Source organism: Rhinolophus hipposideros (assembly GCF_964194185.1).
Source record: "Rhinolophus hipposideros genome assembly, chromosome: 3".
Classification (NCBI taxonomy): Eukaryota; Metazoa; Chordata; class Mammalia; order Chiroptera; family Rhinolophidae; genus Rhinolophus; species Rhinolophus hipposideros.
The window spans coordinates 38,930,225-38,954,168 of NC_138049.1; the positions used below are offsets into that span (position 1 = coordinate 38,930,225).

The following is a 23,944-nucleotide window of genomic DNA, read 5'->3' on the forward strand; positions in this document are numbered from 1 at the left end:
TTCTTATTGACTCCAAAGAGATCTTTCTAAATTAACAATATTAATCCTTTGTCACATATAATACAATATTTCCTCAGTTCATCATTTGTTTTTAATTGTAGATATGTTTAACATTTTTATATTATAAAATGCATCAATCTTTTCTTGCTTAGAAAAGCTGGACACTCTCCAACATTTTAAATATGCTTTTTTTTTTCTGTTTTCTTTTTAACTTTTTATGTGCAAATTTATGTGCAAATCTATTCAGATTTATTTTGGTGTAAGAAGGTATACATTTATTTTCTTGTAAATGGATAACAGTTACTGCTAATTCCTCTACTGAAGCCACAGTACAATATCAAGGTTTCCCAACATGATCATAGGAGTATTAAACAAAAATAAAGTTGTCCAGGTCCCAACCCAGACCCTCAGAATTAAAATCTCCAGGAAAGTGGTCTAGAAATTTATATTTTTAAATAATCATCCAAATGAAACTTATGATCAAGAAAGTTGGAGGAATAATTAGAAAATGTGAAAGCTATTCATACTTATTAAAGACCACTAAAATTGAAGTTTACCTTAAAATTATTATTTTTCTTCTATTTTGGAAAACCCAGATTATGGACAATCTTAGATATAGAGATTTAAAGCTACTGCAATGTAACAACTAAAGGAAACTTGAAATGCTATCTGGAATTTAAGATGAGCTTTGGTAAGCTGGAGCTGGTTTACATTGGCACTTGAAAAGTCAATTAATTGTTAAATACTTAGGAATTTTACAAGCTGGTTGTTAAACACAGCTGGTATTAAAAATTGTATTATATAAACTTACAAGTAATTATATTAAAAACAAAGGGTAATAAATACTCAAAAGTCATCAATTCCCAATTAATTTAGAACGTTTAACTATTATGTGCTCTTGAGATATTTATATCTATTGAATCTATCGTGGAAATCGTACTACTACACATCTCTTCTCAATTCTGTGTTCAATGATGTCATTTTTGCAACCTAAAATCAGCCATGGTGTGAACATTTATACCAAGGAAGTCAGCAAATGTTGATTTATTTTTCATTGATTACCTACACCAGGGTTGGAAATTTTTTTCTGAAAAAGGCCATATAACAAATATTTGAGGCTTCATAGACCATGTGATCTTTACTAGAACCACTGAATTCTGCCTTTGTTGCTTAAAAGTAGCCATATACAACATATGGAATATACAACATACCATATACAACATACCATATACAACATATGGTAGTTCCAATATGGAACTACCTTACGACCCAGCAATTCCCCTCTTAAGAATCCATCCAGAGAATTCCAAAATGCTAATTCAAAAAAAATTATGCACCCTATGTTTATTGCAGTGCTATTCACAATAGCCAAGACATGGAAACAACCGAAATGCCCATCGATAGATGACTAGATTAAGAAACTGTGGTACATTTATACAATGGAATATTACTTGGCCATAAAGAAGAATGAAATCTTAAACCATTTGCAACAATATGGGTGGACCTAGAGAAAATTATGCTAAGTGAAATAAGTCAGATGGAGAAAGACAAATACCATATGATCTTACTTATATGTGGAATCTAAAAAAATAGAATAAATGAACAAACTAATCAGAAATAGTCTTAGAGATATGGAGAAAAAACTGAGTGTTGCTAGATGGGAAGAGGGTGAAGATGACGGTGAAGGTGAGGGGATTAGAAAGCACAACTATCAACTACAAGATTGCCACAGGATATGAAAGACAGTTTGGGGAATATAATCAATAATGTTGTAAAGATTTTGTAGGGTATCCAATGGACACTTTTCTTCTTATGGAGACCACTACATGGATTGTGTAGGTGCCTGACCACTGCTGTGTACACCTGAAGCTGAAGCTGAACAATAGTGAATGTCAAGAATGTATATATGTATATTGAGGATGGGGGTTATCTCTTTGTGAGGGGTGTAAATATCTAACTATTACATTGTTTTGTGCACCTGAAACTAAATAAAAAAGAACTATACTCGTCCCTCAACTACAATCATAGACTGAATATATAAAAAAGTTTGACAAGAATCAATGAAAGCATTTTATGAGAATCAATTGGCTATATGAAATTTCCAATAAGGAGTATTGTATATTATAATATTAGTAGTAAATTTCATGCTACATATCCTTTATATTGTAAAAAATAATTATGTGTGTGTGTTTGTGTGTGTATGTGTGTGCATTGCGTGCGCACTTGTGCATTATCTCAGGGGCTGGAGAGGAAGGGGGCCAGTTGTTGAACATTTGCCAGCACACTACTTTCATAACTCTCTTAATTTATAAATAAAGAGAGAGATGCATACTTTTAGCTCCCCTGGTGGACGTCTCTTAGTTTTGCCTGCACAGTGTTTTCCCCCAATTCTATTGGTAAGACACCTTAATTTTCCTTTGGGAACTGTCCTCCCTTGCATTTCAAGTTGTATTGGTTACCAAGTGTGGATTACAATATCTCTTTTTATTTTCAGACCGTCATCATGACTGAGAAGCAAAGATACTAATATCCTCTTTGAACAGACAAGGAAATTGAGGCTCATAACACAGAAATGACTTTCTAGCTTCCACACAGGAAATGAGTAATGTAGGCTCAGCTTTGAACTCAGGTCTTCTGACCCTTTCCTTCTTACCTGCCTTAGTTGCTGTATCCTCTTGGCTGTAATTTGATACATCTGATTGCCCTGCCTGTGACTTTGACACATTTCTCTGTGCTTCCTGTGTCTACACAAAATTCTCACCTTGCTCCTGCCCAATTCCCAGCCATAGCCTTGGCTCCCCCAGTACTCACACTCCTCTGTTTCTCCCTACTCTCCCCACTCCGTTTTCCACATGGAGACAATGGCATGGTGCTCAAGAACCCAAGCTGCCAGGTCACTTTTCTCAGGCCCTGAGCTGAGACTGGACGACTTCTCCCCATCACATGAACAGCAACAGCAGAAGCAGCAGCAACAAGCCCCCGCTTTCCTGGCTGCACAGCGCAGTGAAGTGCATGGCAGATCAAGGAACCAAATCAAAAACGGCCATTTTCTGATTATATAAATCTTGCCCTAATATTCATGACTTCCCATAACTAAATCATGCAAGAAACTCAGTTCTAAATTAGAGGCTTTCTTTGTGAAAGCTGTCTTTGACTAAATAGCTCAAAAAAGGACAAAGTAAATGGGATCATTACTAGATAGCGACTCGGCATGCACTAATAGAGAGGGAAGGCCAAAAAGTCTTCCACATACCACACATTTAGTTCTCCTCGGCTGACAAACCCTCAACTTGCCTAGATTTCTCTACTGTTATAATTTATTGATCTCTCATTCATTCACTATATAGTCACTAAACTAATATTTGTTGTTTCAGGGCTATACGTATTTGTTTCAAACATACTTCTACTCAACAATTTATTATTAAAACATATTTAGGTGATACTACTGATATTTCACATTTATTTGATTTATTTCCATGAGAAGAAATTGGTGAGTTGACAGATTTAAAGAAGAAAGGAAGGGAACAATGACTGAGGGCAGGAAGGCAGAAAGCCAGTGAAGAAACGAGAAAGAAAATCAATATTTATTTAGCTACCATGTCCCAAGAATTGCAGGAAGCAGTGACATGGGTTCAAGCCCTTGCTTTGCAGTTTAATAGCCAGATGACTTGAGACTGGCTCAGATCCTCTCTAAGGCTTAGTGTCTGTAGCTGAAAAGGAGAAATAACAAAAAATGCCTACTTTTTAGATGTAAGGGAAAGATTAAATGAGATAATGCATATACAAAGTTTTTTGCAAACTGCAACACAGTAAACAAATGTCAGTTGTGGGTTTAGTTACCTGTAGTTTCTTTTTATCCCATTAGCTTGAAATTAAAGGACATGGACCATTGACATACTCTCCCTTATATACACTAGATATTTTAATATGGCTGATGGACTGATTTGACCAGTAAAGAAATATCAAACCTGGCTCAATCTGTGAAAAGATAACATTAGCTACAGAGATAGGGTCAGCTTTGCATATAGACAAGCACTGCTGTGCTTTCAAGAGGGACCGCAAAGCTCTCATGAGCTTAAATAACTACCTTTATTTCCTGGTTCCTGCCAAAAATGTTGTTATTTATTTTCTTCTCGGGTAATATCTCTGATCTCTAATATGAAAATACCTATGAGAGGTATCTTGTCCATCATTTATTTTCAGTTATTTGAAGTCAGATCTATGAAGGATCCTGACGACAACCTTGGTGGATGTGGGACACAAGGACACTTGCTATCCTACAACAAAAAAGAGAAACTGCTTACTAGGAAGGCTGGTCACCAATAAAACAGCTGTCTGATTCAAAATTTTGCTTACAGTTAGTTTCCATCTTTAATTTCACTGCATTTTAGTGATATTTTCTACTTTATAAGTTTGAATACTTCTGGAAATTTCTTGAATTAAGATATAGTTCTCATTTGTGTAAGATATAAATTGCATCTAAAGTTTTTGAATGAAAATGGTATTTGCAAGTCTCCCAGGCAAGAGACACTCACTTAAAAAAAAAAAAAAAAAAAAAATTCTGCAACACAATTGAAGTGAGAAAAGTGCCTGAGGTTTTCAATAGAGCTGTGATTGTAAGTTGAAAACTTCAGACCTGTCACTGTCAAAAGGTTCTTTCTAATTTGAATGCACATTTTTAGAACTCTTTTCTGCCCAAACTCTGTAAAAGTTAAAACTTGAATCTATGTCTTAAGACAGACCTTACCTACTTGTCACATGTATGCTCATTACTATTTTAACCTGGTAGAGTTTGGGGGTTTTTTTGTCTTAAGCAAATCAATTATTCTTTAAAATAACAGACTTGGCAAGAAACACAAGAAACAAAGTCCAATGTGAAGTTATCTTGATTGCCAGTCTTGACAATGTTCCTTTTGAAGTTTATATAGATAGATATAGGTATAGGTATAAGTATAGATATAGGTATAGGTAGAGAGATAGAGATAGAGGTAGAGATAGAGCTAGAGCTAGAGATAGAGATAGAGATAGAGATAGAGATAGAGATAATAGATATCTAGATATATAGATATAGATTTCAAAGAAGAATATAAAGCATCTGATATTGTAAAGTGATTAAGACTCTAGAGTCAGACAAACTGGTTTCAAATCCTAGTTCTATTTGTTTGAGCTACTTAGCATTAAAGAAGTTTCTTAAGTTTTCTATGCCTCAGTTTAATCCATCTGTAACATGGATACATAGCATATATTCACAGACTTATTGTGAAGTTTAAATGAGATAATACAAATAAAATTTATATAGTGTTATAACATACCTGTATTTCAATAATTTTTAGCTTTAATTGTTGTTGTTGTTATTGTTATAATTAAAGGAATGGAAAAGTGAATGTTCCAGCTAGAATTCCTCACAAAATAGGAACAAAAACATGTTCCAAAATAGCTACTTAATTCCTGCAGTCATGTGAAGAGAAGAGGAAAAAAATATCTCTACCATATCTTGAAATCTAGAAAATCATATTTCAAATTGACAGGCTCAATCATGCACTCCTCCAACTATTCAGGATGGAACAAAAGGAGAATGTTAAACACAAGTTAAAAACAGGAGTCACGCCAACTACAACATTTTCTCAAAAAAAAAAAAAAGAAAATTCTTTTAAAACTGCCAAAAAGTTTCATATGCTGTTAATTATGGGAATTGCATAGACCTAATTATCTTAGATCAGAATATCTGAAAATGAACCAATATATTTCCAAACTTGTCAGAGGAAACATACATCTTTATGGTACACTTTAAAACCATAGGAATTCCAAAGATTCCAGATGGTGATTGCTTTGATGAATCAGATATTTTTAAGAGTTTTACACACTTATGAGTAAGACACCTCAACCTATTTTAAGAGTACTAGCTGAAGGGCATCTACATGAGGGTCAAAATTTGTTTTAACAGACAAGTCATCTCAGAGTAGTCCACTATGAATATATACCTACAAATATTACAGAGATTCTCTGAAAGAAAAATCTCTCATTATAAATCTAAAACCTCCGATAGGCAGGAATTTAACAGGGATCCAACACAATGATTTGATGGTAGACCCCAAAATTGAACTTTTTCAAGTAATGCTGGTAGGCTATTCTGCCTAATAGATTACTTGAGAGTGTATGGAATAGCAAAGTTCAATGTCTAATCAAACAAATGTTACAATTCAAATGAGAAATATACAAGGAGAGCAGTAAGGGCTAAAAGACTCAGAGTCTCTCTCACCATCCCCCTTATCCAATCACTGAGTTAGGTCTATTGTAGATCCTGTGAAATTCTTTAATATCCCATTGTCATTGCCACTGCCCTTTTTCAGTCCCTCAGCATCTCTGGAGTGAGATATAAGGACACCTGGAGTGAGACATAAGGACATGTAAGGATATAAGAGGGAAGGCCACCTTTCCTTATCTATCCCCTTCCTCCAGTCTCACCCTGCCATCCATCTAAAATGCGAATTAGAACTTTTCATTCCCTGCTTGAAATCCTCCAATGGCTCTCAGAGTCTTTGGAATAAATGAGAAGCTGCCTGGCATAGTAGCCAACATCATTGTCCCCCATCATCCTATCCCCAACTCCTCCTACATACTTACCTGGTAGACAATACTGAACGTCTCTAACACTCAGAACATGCCCTGTTGCCTCACACCTCTCCTCTACTTCTTGGCATATATAATTTCCTCTGCCTGAAATGTCTGTATAAAAACTACCCACTCATCCTTCAAATTTCAACTCAAATGTTATCTCTTTTTCTTACATGCTCTTTTCTCTCTGCTCTCGTTTTACTTTGAATATATCCAGGAGAGCTGCTTATCTTGTTTTGTAAAATGGCTCCTTTGCCAGTCTGCATCACTAGTACATAGTTAAAAGTTCTCCAGAGTCATATAGGCACAGTAGTCACCCCCTTCTCCACGGCTTCAGTTACCTGCAGTCAATGGTGGTCTGAAAATATTAAATGGAAAAACTCCAGAAATAAACAATTCATAAATTTTAAATTGTGTGCCAGGCTGAGTAGCGTGATGAAATCTCCCGCCATCCCACTCAAGATGTGATCCTTCCCTTTATCCAGCATCTCCACATTATATACACTGCCTGCCCGTTAGTTACATAGTAGCCACCATCATTGTTATCTGATAGACTCGCATAGTATCCAGTACTTGTGTTCAAGTAACATTTATTTTACGTAATAATGGCCCCATAGCACGAGAGTAGTGATGCTGGCAATTCTGATATGTCAAAGAGAAACCCTAAAATGCTCCCTTTAAGTGAAAAGGTGAGTTACAATACAATAAGATATTTTGAGAGACCACATTCACATAAATTTTATTACAGTATATTGTTATAATTGTTCTATTTTATTATTAGTTATTGTTGTTAATCCCTTATTGTGCCTATTTTATAAAGTTTATCACAAGTGTGTATGTATAGGAAAAAACATAGTACATATAGGGTTCAGTACTATCTACAGTTTCAGGCATCCACTGGGGGTCTTGAAATGTATCCCCCTTAGATAAGGGGACAGTTGGCCATTGTAATTGGTGGAAGAACAGAGTAAGAATTCAAGGAGTCTATTGTTCTTTCTATTCCCAGTTTGTGCTTCTTACTCTAAGATAAATCAGTTTTTAATGTATCTTTTCACACTTAGAAATTATGGATTTTTGTAAACAACATAAATCCAGGATACCATGTGGCTCAGGTTCAACTCAAAGTCACATTCAAAGCAGCACAGAGCAGCAACTATAAGTAATTTAAAAGGAATTGCAGTCTTTACTTGCATATCAGATAAAATTTTAGTGATTTAACTTATAACCCACGGCAATATTACAAAAAGCTTTTTTTCTCTTGTTTTTTTTTTTTTTTTCTGTTCTGCAACTATTCTCTACTTTCTCACCCACCAATCCAGAAAAACTTTTACTGCTATTTCCCAAAATTCTTCAGGCACTCTGCCCTTCTGTTTTACCTCTCTCTTCTACTTCCTCCTTTCAAATATTTCACTAACCATCACTTCCAGAACAGGAAAAGACCAAGTGGACTTAAGGTCCCACCCATTTCCACCCACCAGCAGCTGTGCGGTGGTCAGAGTCACCCTTTCTGTTGGGTTCTCCTGCTACATTCTTGCTATCAACTTCCCCTCAAAATGACTGCCTTTCTCCTGAGGCATTCTTGTGAGGACTTTCTGGTGAATTGTTCACCTCATCACAATTTCAAATTTTAACTGTTTTGTGAAACTAGAAGTTTCACCTTATGTTCCTAAGGAAAAAAAAAAATGCTTCAAATTTAGTAAGTAAAAAACTAAACATTGTGTGTGCTCTTTGAGCCTCCAGCAATAGTGTGCAATTACTCACATACCATTGATGGAAAAAAAAAATCTCTGAAAGGGTAATCCTCTTCATCTCAATTTACTTATTTGGAAGGAATCCATGAGAACTAGTAAGCGAGCAAGGCAGCCACCTACATAAATTGATCAAATTGTAAATCAATGGGTTACCATTGTTGCAGCTATATCATCCTTACACCCTAGTTATAAATAATGCTTATAAATCATGTGTTATGTATATCAATATAAAAGAGTTTACTAACTCATAATAGATAGAGCAATTATATTCAGATAAGAAAAAACTTATCTGAGGAAGCTCTTTCTTTCCTCGAAACTAACAAGCTTATGCTGTTGCCACGCAGCTAGAGGATAAGAGAGAAGTTGCTGGAGGATCTAGTTAACCACTTTGGAGGTGCTCTTTTTATTTGGATAAACAGAGGGTGCCAAAAAAATGTATACGCATTTTAAGAACAGAAAACTGTATTAAAATTGTAATACTCAATATATACCGATAACAACAGATGAATACAAGTCACGTTTGACTTCTGCAATTACAAGAGGTGCTCAAAGTGGTTCCCATCAGCGTCCAGACACTTCTGATTATGGTGAACTACTGCTTGAGTAACGCTGACCAAAGTGTCCACTTGTGTACATTTTTTTGGCACCCCCAGTATAGGTATCCATAGCACTTATTGGGTCTATAATTTTAGTTTCTGATAAGAATTTTATCTCCTACTTACACTCTAAAACTCTTGGCTTAAAGCTCTCAGCCAGGTCAAAGTAACTAGTATTCACAATAATATCTAGCCCTTTTTAATACCAACAAAGTTTTCAGAGTCTTATTTATATTTATTAAAAATGGGAAATATTAGTTAAAACAGTATGAAGATTAATAAAGGATTTACTTTATAACTTTTAGAAATAATGGAATGCGGTGTTTCCTCTTAGGAATCTTTCAATAATCTTTTCAGTTTTCAAGTGGGTGAAAATACTGCCCATGAGTATTGAACTTCATAAGTTACAATGCACAGTCTTACATCCATTAACGTTACAACAAGCCTAATGAAAATTACAGCAACCCTAATGAAGGGACAGTGACTTGAAAATTTGCATTTCTTTCACCTAGAATATTTACATTCACATTATACTAGCAAATGTTCTGAAATACTTAGAAAAATCCATGTTAGTGAATAAAAAGGTTATTTTTATCTTATCAACATCCATTCCACTAAATGATTACCATGTTCTTACTAAGAACCACATGCACATAATAACTAATACTCTGGATTTTAATGAAGGAAAAATACTTTATCCCTTACATATTTTATAGCTTCCTAAAGGAGAAGGAAAAACAGAGCCCAAACAGGGAAAAACAGCCATGAGAGGAAAAAGAATAGTACAGAATGAAACTGATGCTAAGCCCTCTGACCTACTAATGGATTCTTGAAGAAAGACTTTGAGGAGATTAATTCGAAAAGAAAATGAAGTGGAGCCCTGAGCTGTTACTTGGTGAACACTCTCATTGTAGAGAAATGGGAGCTATTTTCTCAGTAAATGTGTTGCCAGAAGTCAAGAGCACTAATATTCAAACATTCCCCATGAACAATTTATAATTGTTCAAGTACAGACTCCCTCCTCCTCCACGGCCTCTTCATTTACCTCCTCATTCTCCCTCCATTGTTCTGCTTCTTTATGAACACAGCTAGCTCATTGAAGCCTGGAGACAAAAATAGCCTAACCTGCAGTAACCATGGGATTATGAAGCCAAAACAAGAAGGAAAACAAAATGAAAAACCCATTCCATGGTCATGCTGACATCTTCAAGTCCCGTACTGCTTGCCCACGGGACTCAAAGGATGTATAGTGATAACTATGAGATGTTATATAAGTATTATTATTTGATAAGCATCAAATTACTGATGTACATTAATAGTCAGAGGAATTAAAAGCTTGCGAGTCTGGAGATTTTATTTTGATGGTCTTTTTTCCATTACCCATGGATTAATTTTTAGTAATGACAAATGGGTGGATACACTCTCCATAATAAATCTACACCCATTTTGCTCTCCACTGGGTCCTACTGACATGAGATGGCACCCCACACTGCCTCAGTAAGTCTCATTACTGAGTTGGGGGGGGAGGCTCAGCTGACCCCACCGGAGCCCGCAAACACTTCCCTGATGGAGAATCATAGCATCTGCTTTCACCAGGTGAGGAATAGGAGATCCGCTTCCCACAGCCTCATTGACACTACACTGGCAAGAGAATCAAAATGACTGCCTAGAGAAGGATAGACGCTCAGCTGCCCGCTCCATCTTATCAATAACACACCAGCAGAGGAATCAGATAACTGCCTCCTGTTCTGCTGGGCTTAGATGAAGAATAGCTCCCAGCTGGGTACCACCACCACCACACAGTTGGGGAAATCAGAAATTGCTGCTTGCTTCCTCACCGCAGAGGGTAGGGAGTGGTGGTGGAAAATCAATTCCCAGCTGGTCCCAGCTGAAATTGTAGAAGGCAGGGAGGTGGTTTTTCTATTGGTGTTTGGCCAGAATAAGATGGATATTGTCAAAAAGATTTTATGTTGTTAGACCACACTTTTTTGATCCTTTGCCTAAAGGGAAACAGTTTCCTTGGAGCCTTTTTGGTCTGTGTGTTGCCAGTTCCAGGTTGGAGGCTTTTGCAGTGTTCTGAGATACATGGGGAGATAATGAAGAAATCCAGAGAACACACTGCCATGTCATTCCTAAAGACCTGAGGTCCCTAGGTTGCCCACCTTATTTCAATCCTTCACTCTCCTATGCTTATTGTTGTATGATATCTAAAGATTTTTAGTTACAAGAAAGAATCTGGGAAGAATGATGAGGCTACTCCATTTTTGGTGGAACCAGAAATCTTCCCTCTTGGCAAAACCAGAAGTGTGTGTGTGTGTGTGTGTGTGTGTGTGTGTGTGTATTCACACACACACACACACATATATCCATGTATATATATGCATATATGTATATAAATATATATGGACATATATAATTGAGGTATAATTCATATACCATATAATTCACCTAATGAAAGTACTTATTCAATGGTTTTTAGTACATTCAGAAAAGGACGACTAATACCACAATCAGTTTTAAACATTTTCATCACCCCAAAAATAAATCCCATTTCCCCCACCCCCAAACTCCTCATCCCCAGGCAACCACTACTCTACTTTCTGTCTGGAAGTATTTGTCTATTCTGGACATTTCATATGAATGAAATAATACAGAGCCAGTCTTTAGTGACTGACTTCTTTCACTTTATATAATGTTTTCAAGTTTTATCTTATGGTGTCACATGTATCAATATCCCATCCCCTTTTATGGCTAAATAACATTTCATTGTATGGCTGCATTATATTTTGCTTATTCATTCATTAGTTGAAGGACATTCTTGTTTTTTTCCATTTTTTTGACTATTAATAATGCTTCTATGAATATCTGTATACAAGTTTTTTGTGGGCCTAGGTTTTCATTTATCTTGGGTATATAGCTAGGATTAGAATTTCTAGGTTTTATAGTAACTCTATGTTTATTCTTTTGAGGAACTGCCAAACTTTTCCAGAGAGGCTGCACCACTTTGCATTCCCACCAGTGGTGTATGAAAGTTCTAATTTCTTTACATCCTCCTTAACATCTGAGACTCAGCTGTCCACGTGGATAGGGTTTTGATTTTCATTTCCCTGATGACTAATAATATCAAGAATATTTTCAAATACTTATTGGCAATTTATATATCTTCTTTGGAGAGATGTCTGTTCAGATCCTTTCCCCATTTTTAAAAATGTGTCTTTTTGTAAATCGTATTGTAAGACTCTACATATTCCACATTCAAGTCCCTTATTACATATATGATTTGATATATGTGGTATATGATTCTGTGAGTTCTCCTTTCACATTTTTAATAGTGTCTTTTGAACCACAAATGTCTTTAATTTTGATGAAGTCCAATTTTTCTTCAATTTTTGAAAATCAAGTAAAATTATAATATACATTCTTGCTTTTCCTTCAGTAGTATACGTATTCTTACCGGCTTGTCTGTTCTTATTTGTATTATTTATTGAGTAGGTACCTAGAAAAATCAAGACATCTTTTAAAATTTTCCTAATAAAAGAAATTAACCATTTCTCTTCATTCTATGCACTCTATTAAGCTCTTTAAAGAACATGTGTTTGGGATAAAACTTGTCTGAGTATTATACCAATATATGGTCTGTGTGATTTTTTTTTCTTTTTTTCTTTTGTTTGATTTTGTCTTTCCTCTTAGCAGTTATAGGAATATCTCCAAATATCTACAAAATTTTTGGTTCATGTCTCTAACTGTCATGAATATAAAATTCAGCTGTTATGTGTGGCCCAGGAAAAGAAAAGATTGAGAAATGTACTAATCAAGGTTCTCCAGAGAAACAGAACCAAAAAGATATATAGAGAGAGACACATAAGAGGAGATTTATTATAGGAACTGGCTCACGCAGTTATGGAGGACAAGAAGTCCCACCATCTGCCATCTGCAAGCTGGAGAACCAGGCAAGCCTGTGGTGTAATTCAGTCTGAATCCAAAACTTGAGAATTAGGGGCCTGATGGTGTAAGTTCAGTCTGATTCCAAAAGGCTGAGAACCAAGAGTGTTGATGTCTGACAGTAGGAGAAAATGGATGTCTCAGCTTAAGCAGAGTGAGAGAATTCACCCTTCCTCTGCCTTTTTGTTCTATTCAGGCCCTCAAGGGATTGGACGATACCCACCATCATTGGTGAGGGCAATCATTTTTACTCAGTCTACTAATGCAAATGCCAATCTCTTCTAGAAATAACCTCACAGACAAACGCAGAGGTAATCTTTACCAGCCAGCTGGGCATCTATTAGCCCAGTCAAGTTAATACATAAAGTTAACTACCACAAGAAACTTATTTATAGTCATCACTGTTGTTTGCATTTAGAGAAGAACAAAACCTTGACACTAAAGTCACACATGATCTGAGCTAGATCTGGATTATAGAGAGGACTCTAATGAATGTTCTCTACATGTCCTGGATGCCATCTTGTGCATGGCATGAGGTCTCTGCTAACATCTTCCCATGAATAATGGTGAATTACCAAACTATGTAGCATTAGCAGTTCTCTGTCACAACAGACATAATGGATTCTGAAAAACAGTAAAGGAAAGTGATCAGTATTCTATCACGTTTCATGATGTTTGATTTTTAAGAAAATAAATGCCCACTAAATGGCTTTAAAAATGAGATGCATTTGAGGAAAAAAGGCCTAAAGCATAGACCCACAAATCATTTCCTAAAATAATTTTATAGGGGCATAAAGTTCCAGCATTATAGCATAATGTGTAATACTATTTTACAATGTAGAGTATTAGTTTAGACATTACACTTTGTTCAGTAATAGCTTATCGAATATATAGTATGTGAGAAGACCATAATAAAAGCTGGAACATTGTAAAATAGATTTGAAGGTGCATGCAGTCCCTCACCCTGAGATTTTACAACCATAGTTAATCAGACAGTATTTTAGAATGGCTTGTCTACAGTTTTGTAATTTATTGATCAGGGATTAAATAAACTACGAAACAAACTAATTAGCTGAGCTCCAAGAAAGTAAATCCTATTTGAGATGTAATATGCTTAGTATTCTAGGATTGTAATTACTAAATATTATAGAACAAACAATGTAAAAATATTTTGATGCCCAGTATATTCCTTAGAGGTATGTTTTTCAATTTCTTAAAAATTCCCACAGACAATATTTGGTTGACCAATTAACTTGCACTTAACTATCTGCTTTAGAGATGTTAAAAAATAATAAGAAAGAAATAAGTAGTATTTGAACATGGCCTCCTTTAAAAGGAAGAGCTCATGCAATGCTAATAGTATAAATGTGGCAGAGGTTTTGTACTCCTTTGCCTCTGGCCTTGGGAGTAAAGGGATGGAGGACAGCATTGGTTGCCTGTAAATTGTGCGTAGGACCTTGGCATTGTACTCTTTTAAAAAATCATTCTTTTACAATTCATAAAAGAATATATCCATTAGAGAAAATTTGAAATAATAACAGATCATAAAAAAGAAAATTAAAATTGCTTATAATCCTACTGTCAAGGCATACATTACTTACTCTCAAAATTGATTTCCAAACTGTTTTTAGTATGTGTAATACATACATAATATACAATACATTTTACGGAATTGCCCCATGCCATTGTCACCTTGGCCCCAAGTGGTATTTAGCTCCACTTTGAGCAATAGTTATAGCCCTCCCATCTTAGGGCTATACCACAACAACTTCATACTGTCATTCCTTAGGCTTATAGGTCCATATGGAAAGATGTCATTGTGAATAAAGGAAGAGTTAGGAAGATCAAGAAGGGCCAAGCTATAGGTTTTGAATTACTAGCATTTCAGTTATAACAAGTGATACCTAGAAATCCCAAGTATGCAAAGATATAACTTCCATTATACTGTATTTCATTGAATTTAAGACGCCATCATTTGTAAGATACACTGCTGTTTTACATAACATTAAGAAAGAAGAATCACTAAACTATGATATGCCATGGATTGTGTGTTCCATCTCAATTTCAGTGATGTTGAAATGTGGGGGAAAAAATGTGTACCTTGGAATCAGTGAACTAAGGTATTTCTATAATTGTACTTAATTCTCAAACCCCATTTTTACTGATACCAGGAACATTGATCTTACAAATTTAAAGTAAATTCTGTCTTTTCTGAGTTTTACTCAGTCTCATTTAAGTAAACATTCAGTCAAGTCAGAGATAGTTCACAGGGGAGGACTTGCTTTCTTCATTTCAAGAGATAATGCAGCATCTTAGCCATAGTCTTCCCCAGGCCACAGTAGCCCCGGCTGAGAGATGTAGCTCAATCTGTTGTGGATATCTGTAGCCTCTCCATGGCCTCTGTTCTCCTGGTCCATGAATTCTGTGCCCAGCATGACCAAACTACAAAGTGTCTTCAAGTCTACAAGCCCTTTTGGTAATCACTCAAGAAGCTCAGGCATTCCAGCTGTTTTTCCCCACCCTACAGAGAGATGCAGGCCTCATCAGCTTATATACCTCCCTCAACTAGAGACACGTTTCTGCTCTGGTTCCATGCTGGACTCAGGGCTTCTCAGGGAGATTTGTAGTTTCTCCTGATTACAACCTGGGCAGAAAGGTGTAGAGGCCTCTTCTAATAGAGGCCCCCAGATGCTCTGACATTTCCGGTATTCCTCCCAACACAAAGGACTGTTTCCCCAAGGATAGCCAGGTATATACCTCTTTCTCAGGGATTCACAACAACCAATTTTGTGCTACTCTTTTTTCAACTTCACTTTCTCCCTCAGTCAACAGAGTTTATCTTTACTCCCAAAGGCAGAAAATTCTGGCTACTTATTTAGACAAATTTTATGCCAAAAATTATGGCTTTTGATGATATACGGATGTCTCCTTAGAAGTTCAGATGCCAAAAATTTTACTGTTTTCTTGCTCTGGTTAATCCCGCACCCTGAAGGCAGCTCATGCAGAAAACCAAGGAGAAAGGAGCAAGAGAGCTGAACACTGGGAACAAGGAAAAGAAATCTTAATTAATCTGTCAAAATATAATATAACCAAAACAGTGATTCTAAAACACCTGAAGGAGTTAAGCCTCTGCTTTCTGAAATTCAACCATCTCTTGGGTTAAATATGCTGAACAGGTTCTTTATGGAGAAAGTTCTAAGGCTAGTAAAACACTGCACATTTACTTCAAAAGTGAGCTCCAATCCCAAATACCTGAGCTATTGGGTTCAACAATCCATATAAACACCAATGTATTTTAGGAATTGTCTCACTGTAGCCAGTAACAGGCAATGGACCATAAGTAGCCAGTCTCCAATGCACGCCTTGAGAACTATCGTGCTCCCTCTGAGAGAAGATGGGAGGAGCCAGGCCAAAGCCAGTAGCCCACAGAAGTGACTCCATGGAACCCTACAGCCATCTATATTGCACTAAAAAATCAACTTCCTAGAGTTTAAGATTGTGGTGGACTGATGACAAAAATCCCCAATTTTCCACTTTTGTCCTTCTTTCTTTTTCTTCCTTCCTTCTTTCCTTCCTTCCTTCCTTCCTTCCTTCCTTCCTTCCTTCCTTCCTTCCTTCCTTTCTTTCTTTCGTTCTTTCTTTTTTTTAATCCATGCCTTTCAAATATGGCTTTCAAGTTTCTCTTAAGAGGTGAAATCTATTCCCCTACTCCTGGCAACAGGTTGGCCTTATGACTTAATGTGGCCAATAGAAAGGACAAAAGTGGCAGTGTGCCTACTTCTGAGCCTGGACCTCCAAAGGTGTCACACATTTCTGCTTTCTCTCTCTTTGAACTCTGTCCCATACCATGAGAACAATCCCAGGCTAGTCTGCCAGATAATGATTCGTCCTCATCAACCAAAAGCAACCAACCCCCAGACATCCTATTACAGGAAGCCCCCAGCCATTCTCCTGAGTGACTCACACAACCTGAGCAAACCCAACCGAGATCAAAACTGCCAAGCTGACCCAAAGACTCATGAGCAATAACGAATTGCTTACTAACTTTTGGGGCAGTTTATTGGGCAACAGTATATCTAAAGAATATAGAAGTTAATGCCTGGGAGGGGATGCTACTTTAACAAAACGTAAGACACATACCATTCACTTTGGGACTTGGTAAGAAGCAGAGGCTGAAAAACAGAGAGTAAACTGTTATCAAAAGTTGGGAAAATTATGAGGAAATTATATTGGAGGATGAAAATATGGTGACCTATGTTATGGAGTAGCAAAACAGTAAATAAAATGGTAGTGTAATGTATCTAATGAACTTTTGGATCTGACTGAAAAAAAATCTCCAGATGAAATGTTAAAAGTGTTCTAGCTGCATATGATAGGATATAATAATAATAATAATAATAATAATAATAATAATAATAATATAAAGAAATAAGTGACCAGTTTGAAAGCACAATTTGAAGGAACTATCATAGGCCATAACATACTGAATTGAAAAATAAAACTGTTTCTTATCACAAGTGTCCCAGCCTGAGGACCAAAGTGAACTCAAGAGTAAAATCCCTGAAATAATTAAGTGATACCTAATAGGCCCTCTAATTTAGACAATCGAGCTTATATGAATCTTCACATTGTGGTCCCACAGAAGCCATCCGAAAGTAGCAGCAAGTCTAGAGAAAGAGGAATGTTCGGTTTTTGTCCAATGGGGTGGACTTTTGTTCAATTCACAAGAAGATCATAAAGTTTTTAATCAGTATACTTGTGAAAATACCACTAGCCTGGACTAAAATGGACAGGTCGTTCAAATTATAAAAAGACCTTGGCCTTCAATTTAATATAGGAAGGAAGAAGGCTGCAAAAGTGAATCTGCTGGCAAAAGCAGCAAATTCAGATGTAGCCAATGGGGTAATGGGAAAGGAAATAGGAGTGGTTAGAGCAAAAAGTGATGAAAACCTGAGGACTGCAGAGCCACTGCTTGGAAGCAATAGAGACAAATGGGCTGAGAAGACACTCCAGGGAGAACAACCTAGGTCTAATCAAGGAACATCCCCAATCCCCAGGATAGGAGGGCCTGGCAATACGTTCCCAGCTGGATTTCAGAACTGCTACAAACCAATGACTGCTACGTGCTTCCCATTATTCCCGTTTGTGTTCTTTGTCGCTATCTTATTGTTATCTCTATGTTCGGTAGGTAGGAGGCAGTTAACTTGTCATTTTTGTTCATAGGTCTCTGGATCAAAAAGAGCTACATCTAAGGAGACATATTTGAACCTGATTTAGATCTTTAAATTCTGGAATTCAAGCTTGATGCCAGGATTGATTGAAGCTTTTGGAAATCAAGGATGAGGAGGTAGAGGGGGTTTAAATGGAATGGAAACTATTCTCTCCCCACCCTCCTTTATCCATACCCTTTGCAGTGTGACTTTGCAGTTTAAGCCCCATTGCTCCCCTCCCCCCAATCAGGCACTAGAGTCCATTTTCCCTGTTGACTTGATCTGTCTGGTCAATGGACTGTGGCAAAAGTGACAGTATGCCAATATTGAATCTAAGCTGCAAGAATTCTTACAAATCATACACATTTGTCTCCCCAGCTGCAAAGGCTGCTGGAACCAATGCTCCTTCAAAGATAGATGGAGATTTTGATGAGATGGTGCTTTTAGTGTTTATTTTTAGCTCTTAGTATATTTTCTTACTCTTATTTTGGGGTTCCACCGAGAACTCAACCTGGGAGCTGGCTGACCAGCTAGAGGCACCACACTCAAAATAACCTTTTGTCTTTGAGTTTAACCAAAGCAATGTGCTTCAAATCTTTTCTGCTCTGATGGCCTTTTTAGGAAGCACCACAGTTCCTCATATAAACGATCCCCTCACAAGATACTTAGTTGTCCAGACACACACAGGCAGGCCTTAATTCAAGAATAAAATATAGCTTGGGCTTAAGCAGGGTCTCCTCCATTTCTGTAATAGAGCAAATGAAAATCAATATAAGCAAATATCCTATAAAATTCACTATTCATAAGAAATCCCATCTATCATGAGCTTATTATGTGCCAGACACTTTAAAGGGCTTTACATACAGCATCCTATTTATCCCCTTTTCAAATAAAAAGACTGAGGTTTAGAAAAATATGTAGTAACTTGACCAAAGTCAATACTTCCTCCAGGCCTGCTTGACATTAAAACTCTTGTTCTTGATCACTGCAATCTAAAGCAGCAAGGGGCATCTCTTACATAAAGAATGGGATTATAAACTTGAAAATCGCAGATCTTCATTCCTTTAATGAGTACTTATTAAATTCTTATTTATGCCTTAAACTATGCTAGACACATCATGAACAAAATGGTCTATGCCTTCATGAAGCTTACATCCAAATTGTCTTTCCCATCCTTCTTGACAAATAATCCAAGACCAACAGACGTAACTTCAGTAGAAGGGGAGTACGTTAACTTAAATTCAGACTATCCTCAAAGGGCAATGAAGCATCTCACCTATAAAGAAGCATATACTTCTTGAACTTTCTTGGAAGGCACAGAACAACCCAGGGATCGGCATCATCATGCTCTTTTACATGAGTCTAATCTGGTGTAAGGTGCAACATAGAAATGCATCTGAGTCATGATTTAGCATACATCTGAAGAAACTCAATCCTTTTTTAGTAAAAAATGTGAAACTTAGATTGAATAAACAGAGCCATGTATAGAATGATGAGCTCATAGTGTAATTCCCAAATGAATCCATTTCTGTAATATCTACCCTGCCAGCTGACTCATTTAGAATGTCCTATTTGCAAAAATGAAAATACTATCTTCAAAATAAAACAGGTATCAGAGAATCTGTAGTTTATATTTGATATATTTCCTAAATACTAAAATTTCTTAAACTTCCATTTGAAATGACAAATAGAAAAAGCAAATACTGTTTCTCCCCTGCAGAAACATTGGATAGTGCCTTCAATTACTGACTATCTAATATCTTAAAAGAGTAACTTTATGTGCCAAATGGGACTTGGAGGAAGGAGAGGTATACCTTTATGTGCTCTGCAAAATAAAGTGAAAAACTTTAACATTGATTCAATAAGATTTTCAAAAACAATAACCAAAGGGAAACTTTTCTTGACTTCTCTTTTTCTTCCAGAGAAAAGTTCACCCTGGTAGATAGATAAGGGAATTCCCTATGGGCCTAAAAGTCAGAGACCTGTATTTCATGTTCTTTCAGTTAGAGGAAGCCGCCCTGTTGTAATATTATCTCTAACATTAAAATGAAGGAAAGAGCCAAAAATTGAATTAATTTATATGGAGAACTAAAGTCTATCATGCAACCAAGTGAGATTGACTTACTGTGAGTGAAAAATAGAGCAAGCAATGATGCAGAAAAGACTCCATATATTGCTCTACATTTTTTATAGTTTAAGCACGAGTACCTTCTTCTGAAGAAAATACTTTAATTTCATGTAAGGGAAAGATAAAATTAGTTTTCTTCATACCAGTCCAGTGTATAATAGACATTTAGCCCCCATCGTATGATTTGAAGGCTGATCAGATCTCATCATCAAATCCGTTTTCTTTCGCCCACGGGCCTAAAATTCCACTATTAGGAATTCAGGTTTGGGTTTATAGGGTTTCTATTTTGCATGCACCAGCTTATGCCTACCTTGTTGTGGTATTACAGCCTTTGGCATTTCTGAATTTCTCTGTAATTTCTCTGCTTCACAGAACTTTTTGTGTATTTATGTTAGTGTACTTGAAATGATCTATTAAGGAAGAATGCAACCATGATTTTGAAAATTAGATATGAAAGTGCAGGAAAAGTTGCTAAATTTTGAGTGAAAATAAGCTAACTTGCAAGGTCATGATACCCATTCTTCTTCTTCAAAGACTTGAATCCATTTTGTTTTTAATTATATAACCTTCAGGAAATAAATTAGGCATTGTATTCTGATATCCAAACCTGATGCTTAACAACCATCACAGACAGGTAATTTCTCACCTAAGAGATAAGAAGTTTTCATTTGGAAGCCAAGTCAATATTTCTTCAGTACAATTTAAACATTGCTTTTGAGCATTCACTAAGGACTAGCCACTGAGCAAGGCACATAAGAGAATATAAGATCAGTCATGGTCTCTGCCCTCAAGGAGCCCCCAGTTTTCTGAAGGAGACAGATATATATTCAAGTAGTTCTAAAGCAGGGCAGACTATGACAAACATATCAGGAAAAGAAAAAATGAAATGTTAGTATAAAAGGCTAGGGATACAAATTACTTTAAAATTGGGGCAGGAGGAAGACCTTGTAGAGAAGGTGAAATTTGTAGAGAAGGTGAAATTTGTAGAAAAATCTACTCAGTTCTAAAGCAAGATGGGAATAAATAAGGCAATACTTGCGTTTATGTAAAACTTCAGGGTATCAGGGGAGCAGACCCTGAAAGCACTACAGCAGACTAATGTGGCACAGTGATGGTGGAAACAAATTACAGAACCATGGAAGAAAAAAATACAGAGGCTTGTCCTTCCAGAAGGGTTGGGGAAGTGTCTGCCCTGAAATAGAAATGTTTCCCCAGATCACGAAGCGTGCTGGAGGACATTCCAGGCAGCACAGTTAGAGTATCACACAGTCAAGGAACTGCTCTCAAAGAAGAGTCTGAGTTTCACAGGGGTAGAGAGTGATGGCGATTCCAAAGAAAAGAGAGTAAAAAACAGCAGTTAATTATTGTCTGCAAAAGAATGCTTTATAAATTGGAAGGCAGCTATCAACTCCACTTTCAATTTTCTTCTTTCTGGATTTTATTTTCTCATTATTTCATCTCTGCTGTGGCTGAGCCCTCCCATGTCCCCTAAATTCATATCAAGTTCGAAATTCACACTTTTCATTCCTCTATGCCAAGAGTCTCACCAGTCGTGCCCTCCCAAATTCTATACACCACACATTAATTGGTACATTTCAACTCTGTTCTCTGCTTGACAAAGAGAGAAATATACATATATACATATGTGTGTGTGTGTGTGTGTGTGTGTGTGTGTATACATATATACCAGGGGCGTCCAAACTGCGGCCCGCGGGCCAACTGCGGCCCACAATCCATTTTTTATTGGCCCACAGCAAATTCCAAAAATATATTTAGTTTACTTAAATAAACCAAGTGAGGCAATATGGCAATATGTACTTCATCTGAGTGAGTGGCCCGGTTATTTGTGTATTTTATCGCATATGGCCCTTGGTGAAAAACGTTGAAAAAAGTTTGGACACCCCTGATATATACACACATATATATGTACATATATATACATATATATATATACACATATGCACATATATACATATATATGTATATATCCTGTTTCCCCGAAAATAAGACCTAGCCAAACAATGAGCTCTAATGAGTCTTTTGGAGCAAAAACTAATATAAGAACCAGTCTTATATTATATTAGATAAGACCTGGTTTTATATTATAGTAAAATAAGACTGGGTCTTATATTAATTTTTTTCTCCAAAAGACACATTAGAGATGATTGTCCAGCTAGGTCTTATTTTTGGGGAAACACAGTGTATATAATTCCCCTGCTATACTTGCCCTTTACAGCTTGTCTCATTACGTGATTAACATTCCTGTTCCTGAATTTAATTTTCCTCTTAAGCGCATGTCAAGCATTGAAAGAAGCACTCATATGTTTACACACCTACAGACTTCACCTGCATGTGAGACATGATATAAAGATGAGAATGACCCAACACAATATATGCTAGAAATAACTTATTTATTAATAATTAATTAAATGTCCTCTACTTGTCCAGAAAAAAGGCAAGAAGAACAACCCCACTGGAAAAAGTTTTCAAAATAAAACATTCTACCTGGGAAGGAATAGTTATCTCTTAACTACCACTCTCATGAATAGAACATGTAAATAATAAAAATTTTTCTGAGGTGGTGGGATGAAAGTCAGTATCTAAACTGAAGGTCAGAACAAGTACCCGTAAGGCAAGGACCTGAAGCAGACCAGGAAAGTCAGGGACAGTCAGAGAGCCAGGAACATGTCTCCAGGGAGCCATAGATCTGGAAAGAATGCAGAGATACCAGGAAGAATTTCTAGGAAGATCAGTCACCAACAGTACAGCGGTGACTAGTTCTTCAGAGCTCCATGATCATTTGTGTGGGTACAGAGGCTTAAATTCTCCAGTACCAATGGAAGATGAGTGCCCATTGCTAAGTCATCTTTAGCCCAAGCCAAATACTTCTAAAAGTCTAAGTTCTTTGAATCTTGACTTCATGGCTGATCACCTTTATCAAATTCTTTATAAATATAATTTTAAAATAAAAGAAATATAGGTAGGATACTATCAATATTTATCTCTACATACTGGTTGACACTCCTTTCAATATTAATATCCTATTACCTTTCAGAGGAAAGTGAACAGGACTTTCCCCCCATTTTCTTCATTTTCATGTGTCCCTGGACTCTAGTAAATGGATACTTTCCTATTTTTCTAGGAAGAACATATGTGTGCACAGATTAAAATGTGTTCTAACAGAAAATCAATCCCACTAATGGCATCTTACTTAGTATTGGAAGAATAAAAGAGCTATAAACTAAGAAATCCCCAAACAATGAACTACTTACACCATTTAAGAAAGCAAGCAGAAAATAACTTTAAAGATGCTGAGATTAACTTGTCACTCTTAACCCAAAGAAAGCCTATTTAGTTAGGTCACCAAACCTGAGTAGAAAATACATTTGTACAACTTTATTACAGTAGCCAATGTGGCTCCCAGGGCCAGGCTGAAGTACAAAGTCAACACTGAATAAATAATATCAAGACAAAGACAAATATCTACCGATAATGATCTGTTCCCACCAAACCCTCAAAGCCAGTGTGACTTCACCAGAGGGTAATCTCATGACCTGAGTAGTAACTGCATTATGTATTTGTATAGTTTCAAGACCAGGCATATCTTAAAACTCCTAAACTTCTAGAAGCTCTGCTTAGAGAATGGCATCATGGGAATGTGCTTTTTATATATGTGTACACATACACACACATAAACATCAT

The 23,944-nt window shown here is 36.5% G+C and overlaps 1 pseudogene across 1 annotated transcript in view; it reads left to right on the forward strand.

The window, feature by feature from the left end:
* The first annotated feature begins 2,861 nt into the window (after nucleotides 1-2,861).
* The window catches only part of LOC308494217 (large ribosomal subunit protein eL8-like), a 106,951-nt pseudogene continuing 85,868 nt past the window's right edge, over nucleotides 2,862-23,944 (forward strand). Inside the window, exons 1-2 of the transcript in view lie at nucleotides 2,862-3,008; nucleotides 7,233-7,304. The product of the transcript in view is annotated as a large ribosomal subunit protein eL8-like (transcript). The remainder of the gene's footprint in view (nucleotides 3,009-7,232; nucleotides 7,305-23,944) is intronic.